Raw genomic sequence first — 21,810 nt, 5'->3', positions numbered from 1 at the left:
AGTCCTTGTCAGCCTATTCAATTCCCTACTTCTTCTTGTACCAATTTTAAATGTTAGGTATATAATAAACCCTAATATTCTCATGTTATTTTAAGTAAATTTTTTATTAAAGACGAACATACTTACAGAAGTGCACAAACTATAAATGTGGCAGCAGTGGCATAGTTTTGAATCTCCATGAATCTTTCTCCCCCCAAAAAAATGGTGCAACTCAGATAGCATCTGCCACACATATGTGTGATAAAAATGAACAGTCGGGAAAAAATAACATTGTTACGAGACATGCATGATATTGGCATCTGTGCAGGAGGGATCTAAGGAAAGCCACAGGGCAGTCAACAGACCTGAAATAAAATAGCCAACAGATACTCAGTGGAATGCATGGAGGCCCAATTTTGGAAGAAAAGCTGAAACTGGGAGAAGTTTTGCATGTTTATTAATGGGTGACTGCAAAAGGAAAAAAGTAAGTCCTGAAGGGGCTTTCTCTGTATTAGGCCCTGAACACTTCATGGACAAAGGGCCTCTACAATGAGGAGAAATTACTGAGAAAAGAAGATAAATTGAGAGCACGGGATAAAAGGAGCCAAAGGAGAGATGCTGTCCAGGTAGAATTGGAGGAGAGAAACAGAGGCAGGGATAGGGGTGTGAGAGAGGGGGAGTTTTTGATTGGTGGATATAGAGTATTTGGAAGTAAATTTTAATTTAGAAGTCTTAAATTCCCTAATCTGAACAAGAAAATGTCAACATATTTTTGAACACTTCATCAAAACAAAATATGGTGCCCTTAAGCTAGAAAGTTAGAAAAACTACCCTTAACTATATCTTCTTCCTGAAAGTTCAGGAAAAATAGTTTCACTTAGTGACAAGCAATAGAAAATGATTGAGTACTGGAAAGAGTGTGAAAAAGGGGTACTTATAAATTTTGGGAAAATATTTAATTGGCACAAGTTTATTAGAGGGCAATTTAGAGCAGCTATAAAAGTTAGTGTTCTCTCTTTTAGAGACCATTCCACTTTCTTAACTTATTTTACAGGAACTCAAGCAACAGTGTAAAGAGTGAAAAGATATGTGTACAAGTAAATTTATGACATTACTTATGGTAGTAAAAATTTGGAATTACCCATATATACATCAATAAGCAATAAAGTGAAATAAAGTATGTGCATACAATGAAATACTATGCAGTTGTAAAAAAAGGGGGAAGTAGCTCTTAAGCTAGTTATATGAAAAAAGCTCCCATGAAGTGTCAAACACAAATACTCAGATTTGTTTGATCTTATTTTTTAAAGTACCTAAATGTATTTTTCTGTATTATCAGAAAAATCTGCAAGTATATGCATCAAAACATTAAGATCAGGTATTAATTTTCATACTTAAAACACAAGATATTAATTCATTTAATATGATCCCATAATTACACTTCCTCATGCTCTAATAAATCACCCAAAATTGAATCAGCATTACAGATAAAAATTCATCACAGCATTATTTGTAAGTTTGAAAAAATGTAAAGCACCTAAATGGCCATCAGTGAGGAAATTCTTAAGCTTATGGTGATACTTATTAGAAGTGAAATATTATGAAGCTTTTTTATGGGAAAGAAAAATTTATTGTGAGATGACAAGAAGGAAAATTATTTCTACATGTACAGAGAAATATTAGAAGTAAATATACCAATATGTTGCTTGTGTTTTTCTCTGGGTGATGGGTTTAGAGGTGACTCATGTCTGTTTCCCATTGGACAGAGTTCTAGGGCTTCTCCAGAGCAAGGATCATTTATTCCTGTCTCCAAGCCCCTGGAGCCCAGGTGAGGATCTGGGACCCAGAAGGCATTAGTGAGTGTTTGCCTGTTGGAAGGTTATGGGGCTAAGTCTCCAGTGAGCTTTGGCTCCTCCTCTGTGCTCCTCAACTCAGGTGGTAATCACTGAGAAACTGCTCTGCAGCCCAAGGAAGCTCACTGAATAAATTTGTGTTTTTGGAGTTTCTTGAATAGGGTCAGGGATAGCTGCCTGGAGCCCCTCAGAGCATGTCATTGGTTAGAGGTGAAACATACTCCTCCTGAAACCTAATTCCTGGCCACCAGGACTTTACATCTCTCAAGGCCAGATAGAACCAAGGCAGACTTAAAAAACCACTTGGAACATTAGTTGGCCTTTTATGTTTATTGTAATTATTTACATGCTCAGGCTTATTTTTGCCATCTTATTTTTTGGTTTACTATTTGTATTAGTTAGGGTTCTCTAGGGAAACAGAACCAGAAAGAGATATCTGTAAATATATGATTTTATAAAAGTGTCTCACGCAACTGTAGGGAGGCACAGGTCCAAAATCTGTAGGGCAGGCAGTGAACTGACAACTCTGATGAAGGTGTTCAATGAACTCCTCAGGCAATGCTTCACTGGCTGGCTGAAGAAGAAGTGAAGGTTCTATCTCTTTCTCCCTTAAAAGTCTTCAACTGATTGGATTAAATCCAGCTGATTCAATTCTCTCATTGAGGAAGATATGCCCTTCATTTTTATAATCAGTCACAGCTGCAGTCAATTGACTGATGATTTAATAAACCAGCCTTCTGGTTTATTAACCAGCCACAAATGTCCTTGCAATAATGGTTAGGCCAGTGCTTGTTTGACCAGACACCTGGGCACCATTACCTGGCCAAGGTGACACATGAACCTAATCATCACACTATTCAATCTGATATTTTGTTTGCTTTGTCTTTTTTTTTGTTTGTTTGTTTCACTGTTTTAATGCCTACATGTATGTTATTTTGACATTTTTTAGAATTCCATTTTGAAGTACCTGCAGTATTTTTTAGTGTATCTCTTTGCATAGTTTCTTTAGGAGTTGTTTTAGGTATTACATTAAATATGCTTAACTTACCACAGTCTCCTTTTGTGACATTTTACCATTCAAGTGAAGTATAGAAACTTACTTCCTTTATGCCATATTACCCTGTCTTGTTTATAATTTTTTCAATATTTCCTCTACATAAATTTAGAACCACATCAAACAGTGTTGTAATTTTTGTTCAGCTATCAAACATGATTTATAAATCTAAGGAGAAGAAAAGAATTCAGTTTTGTTTACTGATATTTTTGCTGACTGTGTTCTTTCTTCCTTCCTGATCTTCCTAATTTCTGTGGTTTATGATGAGAAATCTGCTGCCATTCAAATTGTCTTTTTCCCCTACAAGTATAGTGTCATTTCTCTCTCATTGCTTTCAATAACTTTTTCTTTGTGGGTAGCTTTCAGGAGTTTGACTATGATGTGTCTTGGTGTGGCTTTCATTGCATTTATCCTCTTTGGGTTTCACTCAGCTTCTTGATCTGTAGGTTTATGTCTTCTATCAAATTTGGGAAGTTTTCAGCCATTATATCTCTGAGTACTTCTTAAGCCCTCGGCCTCTTTCTCCTTCCTTCCAGCATCCCATTAGAATTCTATAGGTTCTTAAGGTTCTGTTCACTTTTATTCAGTATATTTACTCTCTTATTTGTTAAGATTGGGTAAATTTTTTAAATTTTTCCTTGCAAATTCTTTACATATACTCTATATTCACCAATCAATAATTCCTCCTCCACCTCCACGCCATTCCCTGGTAACCTCTAATCACCTTTCTGTCTCTGTGAATTTGCAGTTTCTAGATATCTCATGTAAGTGACATCATACAATATCTTTTCTTATGTGCCTTGCTGATTTCATAAAGCATAATATTTTTTAGGTTCATCCATGTTGCAGAATGTCTCAGAAATTCATTTCTTCTTATGGCTGAAAAATATTAAATTGTGTGTATGTAACACATTTTGTTTATCCATTTGTTTCTTGAAGTTTCAAAAGAAGGAACCTTGAAAGACACAAGATTCCTCTACTCCAGATGTGAAAATCAGAGTTCACAACCAGCCATGACTTAAACAGCTAAGGAAGAAAGTTAGAGAATAGTTATACAATAGTTACCATAATATTTAACCTATACTTATTTATTATATATTCTCATAAATTTCTATGAGTCTGTTTACTAGAAGGAACATGAGTGACTTACTAAAAAGAACATAGATACCTCTGGTATTATTGAGAGAATTGTTATCATGTTTGCAAAGATTTTTGACTTGCAACCTTGAAGCAATAGGTGTTTGTATAATTTCCTGTTTTTTGTAGGGGAAAAACTGGATTTTCTCACTTAAAATTGTAAAATCTTTGCAATATGATATTAATCTCACTTGTCTTAGTTTCTCAGGAATGTCATAACAAAGTACCACAAACAAGGTGGTTTTAAACAACAGAAAGTTATTGCCTGACATTTGTGGAGGTAGAAGTCTGAAACCACAGTGTTAGAAGGTCCATGCTCCCTCTAACCCTGCAAAAGAGAATGCCTTAAGTTGTCCTTCCTCCTGGCAATGTGCCAGAAATTCTTAGCATTCCTTGGTTTGCTGCTGCAGCACCACAATCTCTGCCTTATCTGTCACATGGCCTTCTCCCATGTGTACATCTGTGTCCAACTTTCCCTCTTCTTATGGGGACTGGTTCATATTGAGTAAGGCCCACCCTATTCCAGTGTTGCCTCATCTTAACCAATTCCATCTTCGTGACTTTATTTCCAAATGGCATCATATTGGGAGAACCTGGGGGTAAGGATTTCAGCATGTCTGTTTGGTAGAAAAAATTCAACCCTTTACCCTCGCTAATATTTTGATCATTATCCCACTTTCCATAACCTCACCTGTCTAATTTTAATAAATATACCATAAAGGCTGTACAGACTGTTAGAATGATGAACATTGCAAAAGACATTTATCTTTACAAATGTCATTTAATAAGTAAAAGTGATCAATGAATAAGGGACTCAGATTAACTTTAAACACAATACAAAATCTTGTTTTTCCTGACAATAGCAAACACTGGTGGGGATTCAGGGAGGGGACTGGTGATAAGGCACATTTGAGATTCAAAATGAGATTCTTGAGGTAGAAATGGCCATAAGTCCTTCACCAGAGGGGAAGGAGGACACTTGAATTTTCTCTATTGACATCAGTGGCCCCACAAGGAGGAACTTTGCCCCTGAGAAGTCTCCCCAGTGCACTTTGCATGTCCTTGTTCAGTAGACTGTAAATGAAGGGGTTCAGCAGGGGACATGAGAGCAGTTGCTGTGTCCTCCTTTACTGAGCTGAAAGAGGATGATGAGGGGCACAGATAAGCCCTGATCACCAACCCAAAGGAAAAGGAACAACAGTGAGGTGGGAACCACAGGTGGAGAAGACCTTGTGCCTTCCCTGGGCAGAGGGGACTCAGAGGATGCCTGAAACAATGTGGATATAAGACATTGAGATGAGCATAAAGGGGCTTAAAGTTACTGCTCCCCCCACAAAGAGGGGACAAGCTCATTGACCTGGGTGTCAGAGCAGGACACCTTCATCAGGGGGCCCAGATCACAGAAGAAGTCAGGAGTGATCTTCTCTGAGCAGAAGGAAAGCTGGAATTTGAGGAAGGTGTGGGTCATGCCATCAAGATTTATAAGTGTCCAGCAGGCAGTGACCATGATGATGCAGTGGTGGGGGCTCATGACCACCGTGTAGTGGAGAGGGTGGCAGATGGCCACATAGTGTTCATAGTCCATGGTGTCCAGGAAAAAGATGTCCATGTCCCCAAAAGTCAGGAAGAAGTAGAACTCAGTCAGGCATCCTGCATAGGAAATGGACTTGCTCTGGTTCTGTAGGTTCACCAGGGCCTTGGGCATGGTGATGGAAGTGAACAGTATGTCTTCACATGACAAGCTGGCAAGGAAGACGTACATGGGTGTGTGGAGATGCCTGTCGGTGCCAATGGCCAGAACAATGAGCAGGTTCCCGGTCACAGTGACCATGTACATCCACAGGAACAGCAGGAAGAGGATGTGCTGCTGCTCTGGCCACTCTGATAGTCCCCAGATGAGGAACTTCAAGATACTGGTCTGGTTTCCTCCTGCCATAAGCCCCAAGGTCAGAGAGACAGACCTTGAATGAGACACAACAAAACTCTCTAAACTATTTCACTCTAGATGATTGGGGAACATGCCATTCTCTGAGCTCTAGAGAAAAGGATTGAAGAATGGTGTTAATGTATTTGTATGGACCATCCACTATATGCACCATGAATATTTACTGAATCCTACTAAATACACAATGCTAGGAAGTATGGGAGACATACCTTAAGAGAACTAAAATAGGTTGCTTGTTTGGTTTCTCTGCACTCATTTCTGTCCACAACTTCATTAGATGTAGTTTATTTTCCTGCAGCTGTACTCTCCATGGATTTGAGATAATTTCCTCTATTCATTCATTCATTCATTCATTCACTCATTCATTCCACAGATTGTGTAAGTACCAAGTTGCACCCGGTACAGTGTGAGGTAAGTAAGATGGATAATAAACTCAGAAAATTTTTCTTCTAATGGGATGGACTGCCCATATTAAAATCCTGTAAAATTGGTTATTTGGGGTTCTCCACACCTTCACTTGCCTCCAAACCTCTTTCAGAACACAGACTATCTGTTCTGACGCATTGTGCCCAGGATGCCAAAATGATTACTCCAAAGACACAAGTTCATATTATCCCTTCTTCCAAAAACCAATGCAATAGTCTAACAGCTATTTCTTAAAGGCCCACTGTGTACATGTTAGTTTTCAAGGTGTCAGGGAAAGTATGAAGAAGAAATCAAAATATTTAATCTCTCTCTCTGTCTCTCTTTCTCTCTCTCTCTCACATACACACACACTCACACAAACACACACACACTCATTTCTGACACATAGCAGAATGAGGCAGGAGAGGCTGGGCTCTGGGCCACACAGGTAGGTCAGGGTTTCACCAGGTGGATGTGGACAATATGTTTAGAGACAAGCTCTTGAGCACAGAACAGGAGGTTGGAAGACTAGGTCACATTCAGAGAGGGGAAACAGGATCTTGGAGCAGGGAGAAGGGATTGGAGGCTGCTATAAAGATGGACAGGGAACTGAGGGCCTAAATAGTGAAAGTTTTGAAGATATTTGAGCAGGCCACTGATGTTAGTGCTTGAGTAGGCACAATACCTAAAAATTCTTATTCCCTCCATGTGTGGAACCAACTTAGAATTAGGCACAGGGATTAGTCAATCAGGTAGAGATAAGAAAATCACCTTCATTACTGAAAAAGACTAGGTTGTAGAATGTGTCTTAGCTGTGTTCACTAAATAAGTTTTAATTACTTTTCCAAAATTAAATATATTTTCCCTTCCAGGCTCAGCTGGACAATCACAGACCTCCCAAGGGGAACAACTGCCCCTGTAAAACATGTAACTTGGAGGAACAGAGCAGAAAGTGCGGTTTCTGAAAATGATCTGATTCCTGAAGAGAAGGGAGAAGATGAGGATCAAAATTCAGCAATCATAGAAGACCTCCAGGGTAGAGCTAAACAAAAGCAGTGGAGTGGGGCCAGAGTTATTCATCTGATGGATGAACACTTCACCTGGCAAGAAACATCAGGCAGTGGGAGTAAGTGTTCCCTGAAGTGAAGGAAACAATTTTGGATGGGATTTCTTTCCATCTCTGACTAGCAAGGTGCCATACATTTACTAATGTCACCTACCACATTTAATTTCACTTCTCCTTCTACACAAAAAGTTATCCATATAATTAACTTCCACAATATTTTCCTTACAAATCATCTATGAGTTTTACTCTTTCAGCACTTGAATTGAACATTTTTGTGACCCTACAAAGAAACCCAGATGTTCTTTCATAATTTTTGTCTTTTGCATAGCACCTATAATAGTGCCTTAAATATAGAAAATTTTAAATAAATGTTGACTAAATCATTAAAATTTCAATTCCCTGTTCTGTTTTCTTGTGGCTTTCCTTTCTTTCCTGAATCTATTCTCCTACATGGTTGAGCATTTTAGATACAGACTCAAATATGAGTTGAAATCAATTTAATTCAATTAAGTCCTACAAGGACTGGTCACCCTCCTCACCCACTATACATGCATCTCACCTGTCCCTTTACTATAAAGAGGGAGTGCATTCGGAATATGCACTAATTACATCTGCCTAAATATCCTTGAGCTGATGAAGTGGAGCATTAAATGTCGAGTGATGGTGTTGGCTTTGAGAATACAGTGAAAGAGAAAAGCTGTAAAATTAACTTCATTTTACAAATGGATAAATATTCAGAAGCTTCCTGTCTCATGTTTAAAAATGCAAAGGTGCATATCTGCTAAGAAAGAAGAGAAGGAATGCAAAGGAAGCTAAGCTATGAAGAAGTAGAGAAACAATTCATATTTGAATTAGATATTGGTGCCTAAGCAGTGACAGCCTAGATCCAAATTTCTGCCTTTCTCCACTAAAAAAAAAAAAAAAAAAAAAAAAAAAAAAAAACATATAATATGACAAAGAGGAGGAATAAAAGCCCCAAAATTTATACTTTCAGTGAAACAGGGAGACACAGATATCCCATAACTCTAAAAACCTTGCCAATGAAGAGAAGAAAACACTCCAGATGAACATAACCAGTGTGGGAAGCTACAGCCATGAATCAAAGTAGGTGAATGGTGGAAAACTGCCAGAATCCACAAATATTCATGCCTATAAAGAAGGCCTTATCCAGAGTGATGAGTGCAGTAGAAAGGGCTTTATAACAGTACAGTAAGCATGAGAGAAGGTCATGAGAAAAGACATGAACATTGTACAGAAAACAAAAACAGCAGATATTAAAGAAGCCTCCATCAGTCAGGAGAGGGAGTCCTGGAGATGAAAATTTGGGCAAGTTTCCCTAATTCTTCCTCTCTTCCTACCACAACCAAAGGATATTCTTGCTAAATCTCTTATCTAAAAAAAATGCAAATGATTCAAACATGGATAATAACTAATGAGTAAATTGCTAGGTCTATACAGAAATGTCACAAGAACAAAAGCCCTGAAGGGTTGTAAGTCTCCCTGGCAAAGTGGGACATGACTCTCGGGGATGAGCCCAGACCCAGCATGCTGGAACTAAGAAAGACTTTTTGACCTAAAGTGGGGAGAGAAATGAAACAAAATAAAGTTTCAGTGGCTGAGAGATTTCAAATAGAGTTGAGATATTATTGTGGAGGTTATTCTTATGCATTATATAGATATTCCTTTTTAGTTTTAATGTATTAGAATAGCTAGAAGGAAATACCTGAACTGTTGAACTGCAATCCAGTAGCCTTGATTCTTGAAGATGATTTTATAACTATTGAGCTTATACAATGTGACTGTGTGATTGTGAAAACTGACACACTCCTTTTATCTAGTGTATGGACAGATGAGTAAGAAAATAAAGACAAAAATTAATAAATAATAGTGGGGGATAAGGGGTATGGTATGTTTTGGGTGTGTTTTTTTTTATTTTATTCTTTTCTTTGGAGTAATGAAATGTTCAAAAATTCATTGTGGTGTTGAATGCACAACTATGTGGTGAATCTGAACCACTGATTGTACACTTTGGATGATTATCTGGTATATGAAAATATCTCAGTAAAATTGCATTAAAAAAAAAAGCTCTGAAAATTCAAGCTTCCCATATGAAGAGAAGTCACTATAGAGAAACAATTGCTGAGAACAATTCCAACACAATATGCTATCCAATATGCCAAAAGCATTACTGTGCCAACTTGAATGTATTATGTCCCCCCAAATGCCATTAACTTTGATGTGATCTTGTGTGGGAAGACCTATCAGTGTTAATTAGATTGTAATTCTTTGAGTGTTCCCATGGAGATTCACCCCACCCAACTGTGGGTGATGACTCTGGATAATTTCCATGGAGGTGTTGGCCCCACCCCTTGGGTGGGTCTGAATTAAATTACTGGTGCACTATATAGGATCACAGGGAGCAAGCTTGCTACAGCCAAGAGGGACACCTTGAAGAAAGCACAGGATCTGCAGATGAAAGACATTTTGAAGATGGCCATTGAAAGCAGACTCTTGCTCTGGAGATGCTAAGAGAGGACAAATACCCCAAGTGCAACTAAGAATGACATTTTTGAGCAACTGCAGCCTAGAGAGGAATGTCCTGGGAGAAAGCCATTTTGAAACCAGAACTCTGGAGCACACACCAGCCACGTACCTTCCCAGCTAACAGAGGTTTTCTGGACACCATTGGCCATCCTCCAGTGAAGGTACCTGTTTGCTGATGTGTTATCTTGGACACTTTATGGCCTTAAGACTGTAACTGTGTAACCAAATAAACCCCCTTTTTATAAAAGCCAATCCATCTCTGGTATTTTGCATTCTGGCAGCATTAACTAGAACAATTACCAAGAAAGTAAAAAGGCAACCCACAGCAACATGTCACAGTGAGCAAGAAACAGGAGCAGAGCAGGGAGGAGGGGAGAGCAGGGCTCCAGGAGCCAAGAGGAGTGGGACCTGGACCCCTTAGAGCTGGATGGAGGTCTCTGGGGCTGTGTTCTTCATCTGGACAAGATGGGGCTGGATAAACTGGGCAGGATCCCTGCTTTGCCATATCTGAGAGTGCAGGCTCAGGGAAAGATCCCCACCCTAAAGAAAGTGGCATCTTTTGTAAAGTTAATCTAAGTGAGTTTATTTGGGACAGAGCCTCATTGCTAAGAAGGGGGGTGAAGGGGTTGAGGGGAGGATGGCATTAAAGGGAAGGTAATTCAAATTCAGTGGTTCCCTTCCAGGGTCCTGACCCAGGACCTTACATCATCATGTCCTAAACCCCCTCACTGGAGGTTCATGTTGCTATTGGCCTCTCATAAATGAGGAAACTGAGGCTCAAAGAGGCTGAAGGACTTGCCCCAAGGTCACAAACTGATAAGTAGTGGGATCTGGCATTGGTCTTTACCCAGTTGACTCCAAATCCATCCTGTATTTTGGAAGGAAGAATGGTGGTGCAAAGCAAACATTTGGACCCAAATAGCTACATCTGGCTGGCTGGTTGTCCCTTCTGATCTGGGGCAACAGATCTCCCTCTGATCATCTAACAGAACCTATCTCATGTCCCATGAGTCCCCTGACCAGTGTCCAGCCTGACCCTGGTTATCTCCCCATGACCTGTTCATATCATCACCATCTTCCCTCTGTGACACACAGGATCCCCCCACCCCAACCTCAATCCTCACCTCTAGATGTTCTCACTTGCTCTCCCCTCTGCCTGGAGCACTCTCTCTCCACCACCACCCTCTCCTTGCCATTTAATCCTACTCATCCTTTAGGTTCCAGCATAAATATCACAAAAGGTGCCTTTTAGGGTTTTCTGCACTTTGCTGGGTATTCCAATGATTAAGTCAGCTTTACCATCAGATTGAGAGCTTCAAGAAGTCTGGTCCCTGTGGTGCTGTTCACCACTGTGATTTCCTGGTGCCTAAGATAATGCCTGGCATAAAAGAGTTGTTCCATAAACATATGATGCCTGAGCGAACAAATGTGTAGTGAGAAACCTGGCAGATGAACATATCAACCCCTCTGCATTACAGTCCAGAAACTGAGACCATGAAATTTAAAGAAATTTGAAGGATTGTATCAAAAAATAGATTCCCTGAATTTCTATGGTGCCTTCCATTTGACCCTATCTTCTCAGACCTCTAGAACCATGTACTGTCTGCAACTTGGTATGGAGGACTAATGAAGAATGCATGATTTAGACCAAGAGATTAGCAGATGTTCTCTTTCCACCCAAACCTGTGACTCCTTGATGCAAAGCAACAGTTCTGCTAGAAGTAATTTCAAGTTGTGAAATTTTCCTCTTAAAACACTGATAAGCCTTGAGTTTCTTCTGGCATTTGGCATATTTTATGGAATAGTGTGAAGCCAATTTGAACTTCTGTTTCTTTTTAAGTAATGCATTATTCTCTGACATTGAAATTTCATCTTTAAATAAAGTTATTCTATCATTAAAACACAGAATTTTAGTAGAATATGAGTAAGGGTATTTCATTAATATTCTCCAGAATATGGGAAGGCATTAAAATTGAAATCACAGGTTTCTGATTCTCCTTAATATTATATTTTATTTTAAGTTAAATCATTGCATTTATTCCATTGTGATTTCTTTCTGTGGAATTACTATTATTCTTCAGTCAGATCCCTATCTCTCCCCAACATTCCTTTTCTCTATTATTGTTTTAAATTCTTTGTACTTTGAATTACACCTCTAGAAGGAATACCATCCTCCACATTACAAATTTATTTTCTGAAATGTCAATTCTGCCTAAATTGCCAATTCAAATCTTTGTTCTGTTCTTTATTCAGTCCCATCTGCTGTTTCCAAATAGATATTACTGTCATCTAAATTGGTCTCCCTGTATACTGCCTCTTATTTTTGATCTCTTAGCAATGTAAAAGATAATTACTAAAAATGTTATGTTCCCTTTTATAAATCAGTTTCAAATCAAGTTCTTCTTCTAAATACTTAAGTTGTTGCTACCTTTCTTTTACACTGCAAAAATATTTCATGGATAATTACTTTTCTTTGCAATTTTATTGAGATCTATTCACATGCCATACAATCATCCACAGTGTACAATCAATTGTTCACAGTATCATCATTTATTTGTGCATCCATCACCATAATTTCTGAATATTTTCATTACTCCAGAAAATAAAAATTATAATGAGGAAGAATACAAATAAAAGTAAAAAAGAAAACCCAAAACATCTCATACTCCTTCCCCACATTAATTTCCTTTTTGTCTCCCTTTTTTCTACTCATCTGTCCATTCACTGGATAAAGGGAGTGTAAGCCACAAGGTTTTCACAATCATAGTCACACCATATAAAATATATAGTTATATGATTGCCTTCAAGAATCAAGGATGCTAGATTGGAATAGTTTCAGCTATTTCCTTCTAGCTATTCTAATTACCTAAAAAATAAACTGGAATATCTATATAATGCAGAAGAATAACTTCCAGAATGACCTCTCCACTCCATTTGAAATCTCTCAGCCACTAAAACTTTATTTTGTTTTATTTCTCTTCCCCTGTTTGGTCAGGAAGTTTTTCTCAATTCCAAGATGCCAGGTCTGGGCTCATCCCTGGGAGTCATGTCCCACATTGCCAGGGATATTTACACCCCTGGGCATCGTGTCCCACGTAGGGGGAAGTGCAGTGAGTTTACACGCCAAGTGAGCTTAGAAAGAGAGGCCACATCTGAGCAACAAAAGATGTTCTCTCGGGGTAACACTTAGGCATCATTATAAGTAGGAGGCATAATTATAAATAGGCTTAGCTTCTCCTTTGCAGTAACAAGCTTCATAAGGGGAAGCTCCAGGGTTAAGGACTTGGCCTAATACAATGGTAGTCCACAGTGCTTGTGAGAATACCAAGAATTACCCAGGTGAGAAAGTTTAACTAATTTCCACACTTTTTCTCAGGCCCTCAAGGGGGCTTTGCAAATACTTATTTTCTTTCCAAATTACTCTGGATTGTATCAGGGTTTCACACTAACTTGTGCAAACCAACCAGATCTTACATTCTATTCAAGGTTCCATGTAATTATGGTGTTTGAATAAACTGACCATACAATTTAAATTATATAGTAGACTACAAAAAATACATCTTTTTGTGACAAATAAACATCTCTTCCTTTGGTCTCACACCAAAGTTTTAGTACACAGTCCGTATCATCCTTCTCCTTTTAGTCTGATTTACCTTAGTCCTAATCAAGTCCATTTCATTCATATCTCTAATTGAAGTCCGGTCTCTTTTACAGCCTCTTTCAGATTTACTGTATAGGGTAATCTTGACATTCATAGCTGCCAAACTCTGGCTCTGAATTCAGGTGTCACACAGATACCCGAAGTTCCATAGACTGACCAGTTTATACACAAAGAGCTCAGCATCTCAGAATTTAGAAATAACCATTACAACTCAGGAGTAGATGTAGCTGCTGTAAGAGTTTACAATCTAGGAATCTTTACAATAAGCCTTCCCCTGATAATGTATGCTCCCAGATTCACTTTTCCAGTTTGCAAATTATAATTAGTCCTTATTAGTGAAGTTTTATAATGCTTGTCTTTTCAATTCTGGCTTATTTCACTCAATATACTGTCCTCAAAGTCCATTCCCCTAGGTGCTTTCATCACAATTTAATTTCTTCTGGCCACCGCCCTGTATTCCATTGTATGTATACACCACTGCTCACCATTTGGTTTATCAGTATAAGTTATACCCTTAGGTCACCTCCTTCCATTGTGAATCATGAATACGGCTGCCATAAACCCCAGTGTGCAATGTCCACTCATTTCCCTGTTCTCGATTCTTCCAAGTGTACACCCAATAACAAGGTTGCAGGACCACATGGAAACCCCAGTTAGCTTTCTATGGAATCACCACACTACCCACAGCTGTGCTGTGCCATTCTACTTCCCTACCAACAGGGAATAGGTCCACCACTGTCTCCATATTTTCTCCAGCACTTGTATCCCTCTGTTCACTTTTTAAACAGTTTTATTCACACACCATACAATTCATCCTAAGTAAACAATCAATGATTCCCAGTATAATCACCTAATTATGCACTCACTGTCACAATCTATATAAGGACAATTCCATTCTGTCCACAAAGAAAGAAGAAAAGGAGAAAACAAAATGAAGAATAGAAATATAAAAGATCAAATAAAAATAAAATAAAATACAATGGAAAGGTCAGACAACAATAACACCACCAAGCATCCCATATCACTCCCTTATATCTCCCTCTTATAGATATTTAGCTTTGGTATATCACCTTTGTTACAATTAATGGAAGCATCTTACAATGTTGCCAATAATGTAGACTCTAGTTTGCATTGATTGTATTTTTCCCTATATCATCAAATGTTCAACACCTTGCAATGTTGACATTCATTTGTTCTCCCTCATTTAAAAACATTCATATATTTGTTCATTTAATCACCATAATTGACCACTATGATTTTGGCTAAGTTATGCACTCCGTCTTTATCTCCTATCTTTCCTTCTGGTGTCATACATGGCCCTAGCCTTCCTTGTTCAACAATACCCACACTCATCTTTGTTCAGAGTACTTACAATATTGTGCTACCATCACACTCTATTATGTATCTGGATCTATACATTCAATCCTGTTGAAACTTCTGTACTCCTTCAGCATCATATGGCCGATCTCTAACCTCTTTCTATCTCCTGATAACCTGTGATCTCAACTCTCAAATTTTGCTCACCAATATTAATTCATATTAGTAAGACCACACAGTATCCGTCCTTTTGTTTCAGGCTAATTTCACTCAATGTAATGTCTACTGCCTATCATTTTGTCTTTTGGATTTTATATGCCATATCTTATTTTATTTATTTCCTCCCTCTCTCTTTTTACCATGACTGATATTCTTCATTTCTACACTCTTCTCCAAACTTCTCTCTCCTGTCTTTTCCTATCTGCCTGTAGTGCTACCTTCAGTATTTCTTGTAAAGCAGGTATCTTGTTCACAAATTCTCTCAGTATGTTTGTCTGAAAATATTTTAAACTCTCTCTCATTTTTGAAGGACAGTTTTGCTGGATATAGAATTATTAGATGGCAGTTTTCCTCTCTCAGTGTCTTGAATATATCACTGCCTTCTCACCTCCATGGTTTCTACTGAGAAATATGCACATAGTCTTACTGAGCTTCCTTTGTATGTTATGGATTGCTTTTCTCTTGCTGTTTTCAGAATTCTCTCTTTGTCTTTGACATTTGATAATCTGATTATTCAGTGCCTTGGAGTTGGTCTACTAGGATCTATTCTGTTTGAAGTATGCTATGCTTCTTGGATCTGTTATTTTGTATCTTTCATAAGAGATGAGAAATTTTCAGTGATTATTTCCTACATTATTCTTTCTGTCCCTTTTCCCTTCTTTTCTCCTTCTGGGACACTGATGACATGTATATTCATGTGCTTCATGTTGTCATTAATTTCCTGAGACCCTACTCATATTTTTCCATTCTTTTCCTTATCTGTTCTTTTGTGTATGAGATTTCAAATGGCCTGTCCTCTAGTTCATGAATACTTTATTCTGCCTCTTCAAGTCTGCTTTTGTATGTCTCCATTTTGTTTTTTTTATCTCTTCTATTGTGTCTTTCATTCCCATAAGTTTTGCCAATTGTTTTTTTAAACTTTCAACTTCTTCCTTATGTTCACCCATTATCTTCTTTATATCCTTCATCTCTTTTGCCATTTCTTCCCTCAACTCATTGATGTGATTTTTCAACTGATTTATCATATTTGTTTAAAGATCTTTAATTAGTTGTTTCAACTCCTGTATCTAATTTGAAGGGTTAGTTTGTTCCTTTGACTGGTCCATGCATGCAAGCTGGCCAAGTTCAATGGCTGGGGTGTCATGGTGTCTCATCTCTCTGGGGAGGCCAAAGATACCATCATCACCAACCTGGAGGTGGGGTTCTGCCCTGGGCAGGTCAAGATGGGTGCATCTTGCCAATCTGAGTGCTTTGTCTGGTACAACCAACTCCTCAGAATTGAAGAGGAGCTGTGCAGCAAGGCCAAGTTTGATGGCAGGCAGTTCCAAAACCCCCTAACCAAGTAAGGGCTGGGCCAACAATTCCCTGAGCCCTTCACACTAGCCAGCTAATTAGACCCCCTGCTCCCCTTATATGAACACAGGCAGCTCTAAGCCCCAGACCAGTACTGGCAGGTGCCTCTGGTACTTCATTCCCTCTCCCATCCTTTTGATGTTCTCACTGCTTTGTTAGAACTGCTGAAAAAGCCAAGACTAACCATCTGGAAACCTGTTGGAAACCCTGGCTTTGTGATTATGTGATTGGCTCAAATCATTGTTACTCTCACCTTAATTCCCACAGAGTGCCTGGGCCATATACACTTACAGGGTCATCACTGAGGTATCCACAGGAAGGCCCCCAGTGATTTGCCGTGCAGCATATAGAAGCCTCAGTAACCATAAAAAAGCCCCTCACTCCTGCCTCCTTGTTGCCACTGTTGCCACCAATGCCCCACCAGACCTGCTGCCTGCCACTGACTTGGCCCTGCAGCCCAACAGCAGCCTGGAGATCCTGCCCAAAGAGGAGGATGGTGCAGGCTCCTGATTTCTGGGTGGGGGGTGGTGCATACTGGGTGTTGGGTCTCCTGGCCCAGGCTGCAGGTCCCACCCCTCTATAGCCCAGTCCACTCTCTGAGTTAGTTGATTCCATTAGATTGACTCATCTCCTTAAAAATAAACAGGCTTTTTTGTTGTGCAGGCATCTGATTTCCCTGAATACCCCAACCAGATTTTCCCAGACCAGATGGGCCCTGGTCTCAGGAGGGTGTAATCTGTATCAACTTTCCCTGAGGATGAGACCAAGAAGGTTGTCAGACTTTCCTATGAGGCCTTTAACTCTGTGCTTTTCCTATCCTGTCCAGTGGGTGGTGCTTGTTAGCCCACAGCTTCCCACTGGTGTAAAGAAGTGCATTGCCTTTAATTCTCAGTGGATGCTTTCCTGGCCAGGGTCTGTGGATGCCAGAAGCCAAGCTTAGGCTGTTTCTCTTCTGCACCCCTGCACCACCCACCCTCAGGCCCTGTGGTCTGAGTTCTCTGAGGGAAGGCTGCCACTTGAGCTGGACCCTGCCCCCCCTTTCTTAGGGAAGATAAGTCCCTTAGGGAACTATTTTCTACACTTGAGCTTTTTCTTTGACTCTCTATCTTAACTCCACCCTTGCCTGCACTGTGCTGACAACTGAAAATGCCTGAGGCTTTCTCTAATGAGCTACTTAGAATGAGAGAAAAAAAGGAAGACAGAATGAAGTCCCCCTTTCAGAGCCAGTCCCCAGCCCTTCAGTTCACCAGACAAGAAGCCGAGTTGGTATCCAGTTCTTTTCTTGGGACACAGCCCCTTTTTCAGTATTCTGAGCTCAGTCAATTCCAAAAGCCTCCATTGTTATTTATTTATGTATTTTTCCCATCAGCCCCACCTCCTCTCTATCAGAAGAAAACCCTGAGTTCCTTTCCTGCTTGCTCCAGGTTTATCTGTGCTCATAGCTTGTATTGAGTAGTCCACATTTGTTAATTAAAACTGCAATTAGAGCTTGGTTGTACTATATCCCCATACTCCTGGAAGGGATTGCTTCTTCTCCCCACATGTTCCAAATCAGCCTACCATGCCACTGGGGGAGGTGCTCCAGATCCTCACTTTGGGGAGTTTTACTTACAGTTCTGTGCTTCTATCTCAGCTGTTCCACCCATTCCAGAATGGTTTATGATGTTGTCCATTCACAGAAGTCCCACTAACGTTTGTTTCAGATTATTTACTAGTTGTTCCTGGCTATTTGCTAGTTGTTCTAGAGGACTTGATAATACCTTTTTAAAAAAATATCCTTAAATAAGAAGTGATTTAACCAGGCCTAGAATTTGCCAAGAGACAATTCAATTTACCCTGTCTCATCATCCAGAGATGTTTCTCCTTTGGGGGAGATGGGCCAGAGATTCTCCCTTAATGAATACTGTAGTCATGGTATGCAGATATTGCTTGCAAATTTTTGAAAGTTTAATTATCATTTTCTTCATAGTTATATTCTATACCCCCACATAATTCCTTATACCTAATTTGCATGCAACAAATAAAACATAACAAGTAGTAGGAAATTCTGAGTAGTAAAAATATATTTTACAAATATAAAATATATTTATATAAAATATAACTACTAGGAAGAAAATATGTATCATGGAATGTCATCCTTTCTGTGTCTGGGCAGGCAGTGTCCTGGGAAATGGAGCTTGTTTGAATACAGGACAACAGGCAACAGGACACCGAGGGCTGTGTGACCTGAAACTTGTGGAGAGGAAAAGGCAATTTAGCAAGTGTTTCAACATCAACCATGTGCATAAAGTGATAGAAGACTTTGGAGACATGTCCAAAAAGTAAATGACTAGTGTAAGTGGCAGTGAAATAATGATTAACATTTACTAAAAGTCTTCCAAAACAAACTGAACTATGTTCCAGGATCTGTTTAAAGAAATTTTCAGGTATTATTGCATTTAATCTGCAATATACAGTTACCAAAGTAGCTATATGAAAACATTATAATTATTCTTGTTATTTCTGTTTTACAGATAAGTAAGTAAAATAACTGTTCAAATTAATAAGTATTGGAGGCGGGGCAAGATGGCAGACTGGTGAGCTGTATGTTTTAGTTACTCCTCCAGGAAAGGAGGTAGAAAGCCAGGAACTGTGTGGAATGGACACCACAGAGCAATCTGACTTTGGGCAAACTTCATACAACACTCATGAAAACGTGGAACTGCTGAGATCAGCGAAATCTGTAAGTTTTTGTGGCCAGGGGACCCGCGCCCCTCCCTGCCAGGCTCAGTCCCATGGGAGGAGGGGCTGTCAGCTCCGGGAAGGAGAAGGGAGAACTGCAGTGGCGGCCCTTATCGGAAACTCATTCTGCTGATCCAAACTCCAACCATAGATAGACGGAGACCAGACACCAGAGAATCTGAGAGCAGCCAGCCCAGCAGAGAGGAGACAGGCATAGAAAAAAAACAACACGAAAAACTCCAAAATAAAAGCGGAGGATTTTTGGAGTTCTGGTGAACATAGAAAGGGGAAGGGCAGAGCTTAGGCCCGAGCTCAGGCCCTGAGGCGCATATGCAAATCCCGAAGAAAAGCTGATCTGTCTGCCCTGCGGACCTTTCCTTAATGGCCCTGGTTGCTTTGTCTCTTAGCATTTCAATAACCCATTAGATCTCTGAGGAGGGCCCCCTTTTTTTTTTTAATCCTTTTTTCTTTTTCTAAAACAATTACTCTAAGAAGCCCAATACAGAAAGCTTCAAAGACTTGCAATTTGGGCAGGTCAAGTCAAGAGCAGAACTAGGAGAGCTCTGAAACAAAACGCAATAATCCAGTGGCTGAGAAAATTCACTAAACACCACAACTTCCCAAGAAAAGGGGGGTGTCCGCTCACAGCCATCATCCTGGTGGACAGGAAACACTCCTGCCCATCGCCAGCCCCATAGCGCAGAACTGCCCCAGACAACCCAGTGTGACAGAAGTGCCTCAAATAACAGGCACACACCACAAAACTGGGCGTGGACATTAGCCTTCCCTGCAACCTCAGCTGATTGTCCCAGAGTTGGGAAGGTAGAGCAGTGTGAATTAACAAAGCCCCATTCAGCCATCATTTCAGCAGACTGGGAGCCTCCCTACACAGCCCAGCAGCCCAGAACTGCCCTGGGGGGATGGCACTCACCTGTGACATAGCAGAGTCATCCCTCAACAGAGGACCCGGGGTGCACGGCCTGGAAGAGGGGCCCACTTGCAAGTCTCAGGAGCCATACGCCAATACGAAGGACTTGTGGGTCAGTGGCAGAGACAAACTGTGGCAGGACTGAACTGAAGGATTAGACTATTGCAGCAGCTTTAAAACTCTAGGATCACCAGGGAGATTTGATTGTTAGAGCCACCCCCCCTTCCCTGACTGCCCTGAAACACGCCCCATATACAGGGCAGGCAACACCAACTACACACGCAAGCTTGGTACACCAATTGGACCCCACAAGACTCACTCCCCCACTCACCAAAAAGGCTAAGCAGGGGAGAACTGGCTTGTGGAGAACAGGTGGCTCGTGGACGCCACCTGCTGGTTAGTTAGAGAAAGTGTACTCCACGAAGCTGTAGATCTGATAAATTAGAGATAAGGACTTCAATTGGTCTACAAATCCTAAAAGAACCCTATCAAGTTCAGCAAATGCCACGAGGCCAAAAACAACAGAAAATTATAAAGCATATGAAAAAACCAGATGATATGGATAACCCAAGCCCAAGCACCCAAATCAAAAGATCAGAAGAGACACAGCACCTAGAGCAGCTACTCAAAGAACTAAAGATGAACAATGAGACCATAGTACGGGAGACAAAGGAAATCAAGAAGACCCTAGAAGAGCATAAAGAAGACTTTGCAAGACTAAATAAAAAAATGGATGATCTTATGGAAATTAAAGAAACTGTTGACCAAATTAAAAAGATTCTGGACACTCATAGTACAAGACTAGAGGAAGTTGAACAACGAATCAGTGACCTGGAAGATGACAGAATGGAAAATGAAAGCATAAAAGAAAGAATGGGGAAAAAATTGAAAAAATCGAAATGGACCTCAGGGATATGATAGATAATATGAAACGTCCAAATATAAGACTCATTGGTGTTCCAGAAGGGGAAGAAAAGGGTAAAGGTCTAGGAAGAGTATTCAAAGAAATTGTTGGGGAAAACTTCCCAAATCTTCTAAACAACATAAATACACAAATCATAAATGCTCAGCGAACCCCAAATAGAATAAATCCAAATAAACCCACTCCGAGACATATACTGATCACACTGTCAAACACAGAAGAGAAGGAGCAAGTTCTGAAAGCAGCAAGAGAAAAGCAATTGACCACATACAAAGGAAACAGCATAAGACTAAGTAGTGACTACTCAGCAGCCACCATGGAGGCTAGAAGGCAGTGGCATGATATATTTAAAATTCTGAGTGAGAAAAATTTCCAACCAAGAATACTTTATCCAGCAAAGCTCTCCTTCAAATTTGAGGGAGAGCTTAAATTTTTCACAGACAAACAAATGCTGAGAGAATTTGCTAACAAGAGACCTGCCCTACTGGAGATACTAAAGGGAGCCCTACTGACAGAGAAACAAAGAAAGGACAGAGAGACTTGGAGAAAGGTTCAGTACTAAAGAGATTCGGTATGGGTACAATAAAGGATATTAATAGACAGAGGGGAAAAATATGACAAACATAAACCAAAGGATAAGATGGCTGATTTAAGAAATGCCTTCACGGTTATAACGTTGAATGTAAATGGATTAAACTCCCCAATT

At 39.8% G+C, this 21,810-nt stretch overlaps 1 pseudogene; it reads right to left on the bottom strand.

Annotated features, from left to right (window-relative positions):
- Positions 1 to 4,979: 4,979 nt before the first annotated feature.
- LOC119514655 lies at positions 4,980 to 5,959 on the bottom strand (annotated as a pseudogene).
- Positions 5,960 to 21,810: the final 15,851 nt, after the last annotated feature.

The sequence above is a fragment of the Choloepus didactylus genome, chromosome 18, assembly GCF_015220235.1.
Source record: "Choloepus didactylus isolate mChoDid1 chromosome 18, mChoDid1.pri, whole genome shotgun sequence".
Classification (NCBI taxonomy): Eukaryota; Metazoa; Chordata; class Mammalia; order Pilosa; family Megalonychidae; genus Choloepus; species Choloepus didactylus.
Note: the sequence above shows the minus strand (reverse complement) of the source record. Positions and strands in the feature narration are given on the sequence as shown.